Here is a 12,927-nt window from a genome sequence, read left to right as displayed (position 1 = left end):
GAGCCCCAATTATGTGTTAGAAACACAGCTTTACATTTCATATATATTATTTGATTTTTACAACAAACTTGTGAGGCAAAATTGTTTTCCCAAACTTATGTATTAGAACATAGATTCCAAAAGATTAAGTGATTCACGTCCATGTGGACTCTCAGAAGTTACATGGACTTTGTTTCAGATATTAATGACCTAGATTCAATCATTTAAAATCAAATTTATTGAAGTATAATTTACATTCAAGATACTGTGTGCATTTGTCACACACTCCGATGAGTTGTGTTAGTTTCCTAGTCCTGCTCTAATGAAGTACCAAGAACCAAGTGGCTTAAACAACAGAAATGTATTGGCCCACAGTTTTGGAGGCTAGAAAGTCTGAGATCAAGGTGTTGGCAGATCATGCTCCCTCTGAAAGCTCTGCAGAATGATGTGTTCCATGTCTTATTCCCATCTTCTGTTGGTTTGCTGGCATTTTTGTGGATTTCTTGGCATGTGGCATAAACCCAATATTCACATGGCATGCTTTGTGTGTGTATGTGTGTGTCTGTGTCCAAATTTCCCTTTTTATAAGTAGAGATGTCATATTGGATTAGGGGACCAACTTACTCCAGTGTGACTTCATCTTAACTGATTACATCAGCAGTGACTCTATTTCCAAATAAGGTCACATTCTGAGGTACTGGGGATTAGGATTTAAACGTGAATTTTGGAGGACACGATTCAACTCATAACAGGAGTTTTGATAAATTTATACATTTGTATGTACTTCCATCATAATTAATATATAAAACATTGCCATAAAGCTCCCAAATTTTGTAGCACTTATTTCTAGTCAATCCTCCAAATGCCCCCAGATTTGGCAATTACTGTTATGCTTTTTGTCACTATTAATCTTCTCTAGGGTTTCATATAAAATAATATATATATATATATATATATATATATACATATAATATGTGTTGCTCTGTGTCTGTCCTTTGCTCTGCATGATGTTTTAAAAATTTATTCATAGTGTTACATATATCAGTAATTTTTATTTTTCAATCATTGACTAGTACTCCATTGTACGAATATCTATCAATTTACTCATCCAAACATCTCCTTGCAGACATTAAAATTGTTCCACGTTTTAGCTAGTGTGAATAAACCTGCTATGAATATTCATGTACAAGGCTTTGTCTATACATTTATTTTCATGTCTTTTAGGTACACTGTAGAAGAACTGCTGGGTTATATAGCAAACACACGTTTGACTTTAAAAGATTTTTGACCAACTTCTTTTCAAAGTAGTTGTACCATTTTAAATTCCCACAGATAATATAGGAGAGCTTGTGGTTGCTCCACATGTTTCAAATTTGATTAATCTTTCTAATTTTAGCTATTGGACCCATGGGTAGTGTTCTCTCATTGTGGTTTTACTTTGCATTTACCTGATGAATAATAATGTTGAGGGTTTTTTCATGTGTCATTTGTATATCTACTCTGTGAAGTGTCTATTCAAATCTTTTGCTTATTTTTAAATTAGATTGGTGTCTTTTTCTTACTGCATTATAATGGTAAGTTTTTTATATATCCTAGATATGAGGCCTTTCTCATATACATACATATATAAATATGTAAATTATGTATGTGTATAAAATATGTATTTTAAGTAGTATATACATATAAGTATAAATATCTTTGTTTTTAATGGTGTCTTTCGAAGAGCAGAAGATTTAAATTTGATGGAGTCCAATTTAATTTTTGTTTGTTTGTTTTGTGGTTTATGCTATTTGTCATAACTAAGAAACCTTTAGCTACATCAAGTAGAAAGGATTTTTTCTCCTTTGGCTTCTTCTAAGTTTTATGGTTTAAGACTATGATCCACTCATGTTAATTTTTGTGCATTGTATAAATCTTAAGGTGGAAGTTTTTTTTTCCATATGAATATCCAGTTTTGCAATTTTGGTTAAAAAAAACTATCATTTCTCATTGAATTATCATTGAGATACCTCTGTTAAAAATCAACTGATTATGTATATGTGGGTCTATTTTGGGACTCTCTATTCCAGCAATGTCTAAAAGAAATTTTACATGAGCCACATATACCATCTTAAATTTTTTTTAAAAAAACCTCGTTAATAGAAGAAAAAATGAGCAAGTTCATTTTTATTTGACCCAATGCATCTAAAGGATGATCATTTCAATATATGATCTATATAAAAATCTGATAATTTTGTTCAAGAGACTATTTGGTAATAATATTACCACTCAAGGATTCTTATAATACTGCTTGATTGATAGATTTTCATTCATCTGCTTACTTAAAAGAAAATCACTAACAAATTTATTACAGGTATTCTTCAGAAGTCTTTATTTTGCTTTCATTTTTGAGAACTGTTTTCACTGGATATCGAATTCTGTGTTTGTTTTTAGCATTTTAAAGATGACACTTCATTGACTCCTGGCTTATGTACTTTCTGAAGAGAACGCTCTGCAATCATTCTATTTGTATCCATCTCTACATAATGGTTCTTTTTTCATTGGCAGCTTTTAAGATTTTCTCCTTATCACTATGTATAGATTGTTCAGTCTTATACTAAGGTCCGATCTATTTCGGGTCTCTCCTAAGCTCTGGCACTGATACACAAGGAATCACTGCTCCCCTCGATCAGAGCTTGTTTCCTGGGTCCCAGTGAGCTCCAGAAATGGTTCAATTTATTCTTCTCTGATTGCTCTTTTTGAGTCTCCTAGTTTTTACTCTATGTACGAATAAGCTAGTATTAAGCCAACACACCAGGTGACCCTGTGAAAATTTGTGAACTTGGGCGGCCTCAGCCCAGAATGCAGTCGGGCCCTTCCTAGAGCCATGGATTGCCGAAACACACCGCGGATGAAGATTGGGGATGGTCGCTGCAGCCTGACTCCAGAGAGCCCTGTGCCATGAAGGTACATAGATTCTGAGTCAGGCCTCTCACATGTCTCTCATCAGCCGACTTCCCGATGCGACTTTGGGATGGCAAGACCGAGAAGCTCCCCTGAGACCTGGCCGGAAGTCCCCGTCCGTGGTCTGGCCCATCCCCCCGAGGCCTGCACGCGGGGGCGGATCCCCAGAGAGAGGCGCATGCGCAGTCCGGCAGCCCGCCCCCGACCACGCTCCACCGTGATAGTCACGCGCCCCTGCCCTCAGGCGTCCGGGAGCTCTAGGCCTGAGTGAAGAGGGATTTGCGCTACCCCGCCGGCCATCTTCCTGGGGCCTGCGGTTTCCCTCACTGCACTCCTGATGCGGAGCAGGGAAGGAGCTTGCAGCTGGACCTCGTGTCGCCGTGAGCCAGGAAGGTACCCGGGGCCTCCGTGGGAGTCGGGCCTCCGTGGGAGTCGGGCGTCCGTGGGCGTCGGGCCTCCGAGGCGTCTCAGCAGTGGGCCGCCCAGCAGGGCCTTGGATTGAGAGACTGAGTTCCCGTGCGACGGGCTTCGGGACAAGAGGCATGTCTGTTTTGGGGCGCCTGGACCTTGGCAGCGCGGTGTTTCCCCAGCAGCCCCACCCTGTGGCCCGGCCTGTCCCACCGCTACCCAGACCCGCCCTGCAGTGGACTGCACGTTGGACCAGCCCGCTGGACTTTGCAGTCAGAAAAATAGGCCACATCCTGCCTTTGCACCTAGTCGAGAGGTGAGTGTGCATTTACAGCTGTTAAATACAAATAACCTTTATTTTAACTTAAAGAATTCCACCAGAAGTCTTTAACTGACTTCAGTTATCATCCATCAGAGAAGAAAGGAATTAGAGACTTTAATAAAGTCTCTTTATTAAAGTCTCTAATTCCTTAGAGATTAATAAAAATTTTGCTCCTATTTGGCTTTTTACTCTGGCACTGCTGAGATGTTCAGTGGAGGGAAATAATTATGATAATATTATCCAGAACAGATGTGCTGGAAATTGTCCCATAACTTTGACACAGTTTTCATGGACAAAACAAAACAAAATCTTAGGTTCCTTTGAGAACTGCAGTTGGACAACCTCTGTGTTGTATGTGAGTTTATGTGTATAAATTTACATTTTTCATAGATTGATGATGTGTTGGATAAATATCTTAGCATTCATCTACCATTCATTCTCTCAGTTTGCAGGTGGAAAAATTCAGTATGCACTGAGTTGGCCTAAGCCATGTAGAGCTGTGACTAATTTTAAATAAGTTCTTTATATTTCCAATCATATTTTCTATATTTCCCTGAGGTGAAGCCAGAAATAAGCACACAAACCCAATGTTGGAGTCCTGATGCCTAAATACTTTAAATATATCCTTGAAAGCTTCAGAAAGTATGGAAAGTCAATGGCTATATTACACTCTGTATGTTAGGGTGAACACCACATTAATAAGGAATGAACCTCATTAGGTAGTTTAATGTGTCAATTTAGAAGCATATTTGTTTGTTGCATCAAAATTTATGTTTTAAAAAGAAAATCTTTTCAAACACATGGACTCAGTCTCTAAGACATTAAAAAGTCACCAGCCAAGTTGTATTGCTGTGTGAAATACGGAGGCCTATTAAATGCTTTTATAAATAGTACTAGTAACAGCCATTTTCATTGAGTACTTATTTTGTGCCAGGCACAGTCCTAAACAGTTTACACATAAACTCACACAAATCCACACTGCATTCCAGTGAGCAGAGTACCATTATTACCATGTTCATTTTGTAGATGAAAAGAATTCAGTATCTTTTTCAAAATCACCCAGAAAATAAATGTTGGAGCCAGGATTTGAACTACTAAAATATGGCTCTCAGGTTATTTCCCTTCCCCAGCCAGCATCTTTCGTTAGTGTACAGACTACCTAATCTCTTTATGCAAATATGCTTTTCAGAATGGGTGCAAGGTGTGAAGATACTTTTGTCATAAGCAAATACCCTGAAAAGGCATCTCCTGCAGAGGCGGCTTCAATTAACTAGGCCAACAAGTTCGCCGCTGGGCTGCTAAGAGACATCACTTAGGTAAGTCTCGTGTTTTTTCTCCCCCATGTGTTAGCCTTTGATCAGCCTGATGTTGTGAGAGACTCCCCTACCCGATGCAAGCCCATCGGACTTTGCCCAGTGAAGTTTGTATGTGCTCCTGCCACCTTGTGGTTATGTATTGTTCCTCCATCAGGTCTGAAATTTCTTGAGCCCTTAGGCCTGATATGTATTCTCCATTTGGTCATCTGTTTTTTATTCTTTTATTTATTCTCCTTTCTTGTCTTCTTTTGGATGAATTTGGTATATTATTCCATTTTTATCCCTCTTCCATAAACTTTTTTAGCTCTATGTACATTCATTTTTCTTACAGTGGTAATTTCTAGAGACTGTAATATGCATTTTTTAATATATTATACTCAGTAAATGTATATAATATTGTCTACCTTAAATCAGCACATTTGTCACTTCCAAGTGCAAGCACTTTCGGTTTAACTCCATTTAAGCCCCCCTCCTGCGATTTGTGTGAGCATTGTCATAAATTTTGTTTCTACATTTGTGATCTGCCTTACACTCCTATTGTTGTTCATTGAAGTAGTCAGCATGTATTTATATTAAATTTTTCCAATGTTTGTGATTACGTCAGAAGTTCTGTGTTTCCATATATTGTCATATTTACTCAATATGAGAAAATACAATATCCTGTAGTGTAGGTCTACTGCTCCTGTATTTGTTCAGCTTTTATTTATCGAACACATCTTTACTTCATCTTCATTTTTGGAGGGTACTTTTGCTAGAGATTTCTAGGTGACTTGTTTTTCTCTTTGATCACTTTAAAGATATTCATTGTCTTCTGCCTTCCATAGTAATGATGATCATTGAGCTTTAAGTTTTATTTTTGTTTCTTTGAATGCAAAGTGTGATTTTCTTTGGCTGCTATTAAAATTTCCTCTTTATTTTTTGGCAATCAGACTGGCAACTAACTGGTAACTAAAATACCTAAATCACTTGTAGATTTCTCTTTTACTTTCTTGTTTTTCTCTGATTTGGGGTCATGTGTTTCTTTTCTTTTGGCCTGCTTCATGTACTGGGATTGGATGAGAACTGTAGAACTCCTAAATGATGTTATCTTCTTCCAAGTGGGTGAAATTTGACTCCCAGAACACCGTGAATCACCTTGGTCCTACAAGTGCTTGGTTTTCATCTTTGTTAGGGCTAGTTATTTTATGTTTGTCTTTATTCCCAAGTTGTGGCCCTAACTATTAAAGCATAGCCCTGCTGAGGTCTCAGATTGAAGCCTTAGGGAGTAACCACAGCCACCCAGCCTTGGAAGGGTTTGAACTCTAGCTTTTCTTCCCAAGATCATGTGGCTGCTGCCATCTTTGTTTTAGCATTTTGACTTCCCAGATACTATTTCTAGTAAGTTTAAAACAGTTTTTCTTTTGAGTCTTACCTTGTGAATATGCAGTTTAGAAGTCAGCCAATGATTTAGGGGAGATTTATATACTAAATTTTGAGCCCTGTTCTGAGGTTTCCTCCTCCCCTGGTGTTTGCCCATGAAATCCCAGCCAGTGTGGCAGCACCAACGTCTGGCCTCAGTCTCCTCAGCACAGCAAGGCTCGCATTTTCCTCTTAGGCTCCATCTCCGTTGTCCGGTATTTCATTATATACTTCTCTCAAGGGTATCAGCCCTCCAAGCCCAGCCTACATTTGATGCTTCTCAAAACTTTCACATTTGTATTTTATAAATTTTTTCGGCTTTTATAGTTGTTCTGTGCTGGCAGGTTAGTCCAAAACAGGCTGTTCTACTCTGGCTGGAACCAAAAGGCTACAAATGTTTATTTTTTATAAACTGTATTTTATTCAGAAAAAGTAACGCAATCCATGACAAGAATAAAAAAAATTCAGAGGTTCTAAAGATATAGCATGAAAAGTATATTACCTTGTTCCCCAGTGTCCCTTTATAAATTCAACGAAGCCTCAGATCTGCATGTCTTGTATATATTTATGAATTTGTGCATGCCTGCGTTGAACTCTTAACCGTTTCGCTACTCTACCTAATTAAGAAATTAACACTTCCTTATTAATTTAAAACATTTTTTTCCAGTCATTTTTCTTTTCATTTTCGAACTTGCATTTGTAGGTTGTTAAATTTATTAGATCTTTCCCTTAATGGTTTCTGATAGTCTGCTTAGAGGAACCGCTCTTACTCCAAGCATACATTTAAAAAAAAAATCTTCAATGTTTTCTTCAAGCACTTTAAGGTTTTCATTTATTATGTTTAAATGTTGGATCAGTCTAAAATTTATTTTGGTATAAGGACTGAGGAAAGAGAAATCCAACTATATTTTTCCAAATGGCTATCCATTTTTCCTAACACTGTTGTTTGAATAATTCCTCTTTCCCACATAAGTTTGAAAATGCTGCCTTATTTGAACTAAATTTCCATAAATATTTGATATAATTATTGGCTCTATCTCTGATTTATTGATCTAGCTATCTATCAGCCAGTGCTAACATATTTTATTAATTTTCTTTGTAATATATTTTAATGTTTGGTGTGGCTGACTAATGTTTTTAAAGTTTCCCAACTAGTCTCACGTTTTCATAGAAGTGTAAAAAGTCATTTTTTTTTGTCAGTTTAATAGGGTAGTTTGAGAAACAGGTATAATATTGGATGCCTTGTGCTTTTGGTTATAGTTACAGTTCTTCTACCATATTTTTTCTACTTTTTATGGAACTGGACCAGTGGTATTCCTAGAGCCTATGACGTGACATCATGTGTCATATGCACTTTGTGGTGTGGTGACAAGTCTCTGCTCCCCTGGTACGCATCCTCAGTGCCTTGCAGAATCCCTCTGAGAAAGGTCATCCTTTCTTCTTCCTGTCTTGTTACAAAATAACTAATCCTTCTAAGTAAGACTTAGATGGCATGAATATATAAAACATATCATAAAGAAGTACTTGATGTAAATAAGCAACAAGTTGTAGTCAACACCAGAAAGAATAAGGAAACCAAGTATCTTTCAGCATTGCGCTGTGTGCTGAATTTAGAGAATGTTTCCACTTAGTTCCTAGTTCTCATTCTATCTGCTATAAATATTCATTGCATTAGAATATACACAAATTCTAAAACCTTGCAGCTCATATCTTTTAAGTTATGATCTCAACCTATATTTTATGAAAACAATAAATACCATAAAACTCATTTAATATTAACATTTTTCTTTTATATCTGTTAATAGAGGAAAATGTCTTAATTTTATTTTTGTTACTCTGATGAACATGTCACATGATAATTCTTCAAATTCCACTAGTGTTGTAAAATATACAGACTTTTCTTTCCACACATAGTATTTAATTTGAGTTTGCAAAACCTCCATGAAGTAGGTGTCTGAATTCCCATCTTACAAACGGGAAAAACAAAATGCAGAGATTTTAAATGATTTTAAATTCAAACTCTATTCACTGCACTCCAAAATGATTTGAAAATAAAATAAGACACTTCTGCTTTAAGTGTGATTGTTATTAATTTTGTAAAAATTTTATTAATAACTTATGGAGGTGATTCTGAAATTCTCCATGAATTTATTGAAATAGTGAAATTATTGCTATAGTGAAATGACCTACACATTTTATTTTAACTGTTACTTATGTAAGAATATTTTATTATCAAGGGAAGTTCAAAAATATCACTTTTTCCCCAACCTAAAGCCTATGAAACTTTTTATATATAAAAAAAACCAATAATCAGAAAGACATAGAAAATGTTACAATCATACATTCCAAAAAAGAGAAATTAAATATTTCTGTCATTTACTACTGTCATTATTTGAAATGCCTATCAATTTAGTAAGGAGAAATTTCTAACAGATAATTTTTAAAACTGATATTGAGACTTCGAGAAGATTTCAAGTCTTGACTCATGTACCAAAAATTATTATGTAGTTTAAGGATTTGTATTGGTTCCTCATTCAGATTTTATTTTATGGTTATCATATAATCTGAAATAGTTAGAGATATTCACCTAGAAACAGTTAAATGAAATAGAGTAGATAAAAATTGAGCAGAAGATAAGTTCGGAGAAAAGAATTAGAAGAGCAGAGAATTAGAAGAGGCTACTTTTATAAATGAATGGAAGACAAAGGACTCGGTATGTTTGTTTTTTTCCTCAGAATTAATGGATTTATGTTAGGCTATTTTAAATACTCATCAGTGCTTGGATAATAATTCATCATTCATTTGGTTGATGCCAAATCGAAATACAGGGCAATTGCAGTCACATAAAGAGGGCAGACACTAGAATCAAGTCAGTTGATCATGAATGAAGCCTTGCTGAAAACAAGAGTTCAGAGTTTTTATAGTTTCAGGTTGTTGAGGGTATCCAAGATCTGAAAGATCAAAAAATGGTAGGTATCACTTGGTGGTTGATAAGTTAGGCTAGAGTTCGGAATACCTAAAGTTGATAAAGCAAGATAGTCATAGTAGAAAAAGAACAGTGAGAATGCAGCAGAGATTTAGAGTCTGGACAGGTTTATTTGCCTGTGATGTCAAAGAGAAATGTATGATGCTGCTGTCCTGGATGCTTGTGTAGGATGGAAACAACAATGGTAAGTGTGTTAATGCGTGTCCTGTGTACATTACTCTAGGAGAATTTATCACTATACCTTTCCTTGTTGAAATAGTATTATTAACCGAAATGCCTGACCTTCTAACTGCTTTGTATAAAAAATAAGTATTAATGCAAGTGATCTGGTGTGGACCCCTCTAAGATTATTTGAGAGGATGTTAGTCCATTGCAATGCAAGGTCTACTTTGAATGTTGAGACTTGGTGCATTATAAATCAGGGTTTCATTGAATACTGCAATATTTTAGGCATTAAAATTTGTTTTTTGTTTATAGGATAGAGACCATAAATACGTGTACATTTTTTGATTTATGTACAAGACTACAAACACATAGTACGTGCATACTAAGATTTATGTATGATCACAAGACCAATAATTTTTTCTTATATATGCATCTTTATTTTTATCTGCACACACTTACATTACCACAGATAACCAGGTGTTAAAATTATAGCATTTGATATGCAACATAATAAATGGAAAGACTTTACGTATATTTGAAAATCAGAATATGTATTAGGAAATCCTTCATGTGCTCTTTATTAGCAGATATTACTAAATATAAACTTTATTGCATATGTTGAATAGTCTTTTCTTCTTTATACAAGTCATCTTGTTTAAACTATTTAAACAGTTTCCTTATGACAATTGAAGAAATACAACAATCCTGAAAGGAAAGAAGGAACATTCCTCCACAGTGAAAGAAAAAAAAATTATACCAGACCACAGATAATTTCTGCTGGTTCTAATGGCTCTTCCCCAGCTCTTTTGGTCAATGTGACGTTCTGTTTGACAGTAGCCTTCAGTGTAGCACTGCCAGAGAAAGCTAGCCTGGGCACGCACCGGCCAAATATTCTTCCACGTCCTCACACGCTGAGTAAATCTTTGCTTACTGGCAGCCTTGCCCACTGGTTGGAGCACTTGACTGGAAAGGAGAAACAGATATAGATGTGAAAACTTGGGCTTGAATGAAAGAGGAGAAATGGAAAAGTTCAGGAAAAAACAGGGGAAAGGATTTGAGAATTCTTTTCCATAAAAAATAAAAAAATTTTATAATGATGAATCAAAGTGAAAAATGTTCCTGTGTAATTCATAGCCACGCAGTGACTGCGTCTATGGATTTTAAAGCAAAACAATACAATGAAAAAAGTGTTTAGATAAAAGTATCAACAGTATTGACTTTTTATAAGTTCCTTACACTTAGAAGAAATGCGGTTCTTGTAAGAACAAGGTGAAGGTTTACTCTCAGGGAAACATGCCACTGTAATAGACAAGGAAGTACTGTCTTTGTTATAATTATTTATGAACCAAAATTTAGTATGTATGTTATTATTTAGATAATTTAATTATAGGATGGTAACCTAAGTAAAGTATAATTGAGTCCCTAAGAATAATATAACCATAACTAACAAATACTGAAATAATAAAGTTTATTGAGTATTTGTTATATTCTAGGTGCATATAATTTATTCTATACCTTATATAATGAAATAAAACCTAAAAGATTCCATTTTTGGAAAGATGACAGTGAGGATCAGGAACAAATAATTAAGTTCTCTGAAGACAAATGTGTTTTCAAGAATATTATTGAAAATAACTATAAACACAGACTAAAATATTTAGGATTCTTAACGCCAATATATTTCCTGTCCTACGGCCATTTTTAAGCAAAGCCCTTCCATAAGTAGTGTGTATACAGGTAGCTGAACTTGTGTGAGGATAAAACAACAAACCACTGTGTTATGTCAAGGATTAAAGCAAGACAAAATATTACAGAAAGAAATCAGGATTAATAGAACAATAGGGCATACAATAAAAGGATGCCCATGATGTGGACGAGTTACACTGAAGGCAGGACAGGCAGGGAAAGCAAATGAGAATAATGGAAAAGGTATCAGGAGATTAAAGATCATGATCTGAGAAAGGGTAGCTGGGAAATAAATGTATCCCTGCACACAAGTAGTGGAGGATAGGTGTAGCTGGAGAATGAATGAGTTGAGAGATCAAATTATGAAACTCTCCCCCAGAGCAGCAAGATAATAAATATAAAGTTATGGAAAACATAAGAATTGCTAAGAGATAGTGAGGCCAGAAACAGAAATTTGCAAATCCACACAGAAGCTTCAGAAACAGAGGAAGATAAAAGTTAAAAAAAATTGAAGAAATAATAAACATACATTTCCAAGGATTGAAAAAATATGTATGAAAGACTTGAGGTTTGCAAGTAATCAGAGGGCAAAACAGGAGAGAGGAAAATTCACCCTTAGACTAGTGAATTAATCTCAAAGTCAAAATTTGAAAATTCTAGTATTTTCAGAGAGAATGAAAAGACCTACAAAAGAATATTCAGATGGACATGAAGCATTTCAGTAGCATCACTGGGTACAAAACATCCAAGAGGTAACATTTTTTAAGTTTTGAAAATAAAGAAGTTAGAATTTTAGACTTTTCTTATTAAACAAACAATTCAAATGTCAAGATATAATAAAAATATTCTCAGGCATGCGAAGTCTCAGAGCGTTTTACATCCGGCAACATAATGAAAACACCCTTAGATGTAGTACTTGAGTAAGAGGAGAAACTATTAGGAGAGACTGCTATAATAAGTATAGTAAGTATATTTGTTTCCTGTTGCTAGTGCAAGGTAACATATTCACAGGCTCTAGAGATTAGTAGTTGGACGTCTTTGGCAAGAGGGCTATTACTCAGTCTACCACATAAGTAAAAGTATTCAGATATTTTGTTAAGTTTCTGTTCTTTAAAAAAAAAAAAGGACTTTTAGTTTTGCCAAGATGGAGTTGCATCATTCCTCTCAGATTCCCCCCCCCCCCCATTAACTAAAAGTCTCTGGAGGACACAACATGATGAATCATAGGAAGTCTCTCAAAGGTGGAAAGAGGAAGGCAGGTTGCTTAGGAAACTCAGGACTTGAGAGACTCCTCCGGGGGTGCGTTCCCTGGGTTTCCTTGTTGCTTCATCCTGACATCGTAGTCAGGGTGCTGCAGAAATCCCTAGCCTGGAACCATCTAAGGGTACAGATATTTTAAAAATTTCCAAGAAAAGAATAGCCTAACAATGAAAATATTTTTGGTAATATCTCTCCTACTCTAATCAAACGTCAACAGGACAATTGACCCCACCCCTGCAGTTTCAGAGAGCTGGAAGATGAGGTTTGTCTTCCATCCAAGACATGCCTCACAGAATCCAGTGATGCTCTGAACACCCTGCTTGAGTGCTGACAGGATCAAGTAGGCAGCTGAAGCAGGAGGTGTTTCCATTCCTTTGCTAGACTAGTGGCAATGGGTCTGAGCAGAAAACTGACCTCTTTTCCACACCCAGCAGAAGCAGGCAGCTGTACCCCGAGCACCATAT

This window comes from Camelus ferus, chromosome 29 (assembly GCF_009834535.1).
Source record: "Camelus ferus isolate YT-003-E chromosome 29, BCGSAC_Cfer_1.0, whole genome shotgun sequence".
Taxonomy (NCBI): Eukaryota; Metazoa; Chordata; class Mammalia; order Artiodactyla; family Camelidae; genus Camelus; species Camelus ferus.
This window is presented reverse-complemented; position numbering follows the sequence as displayed.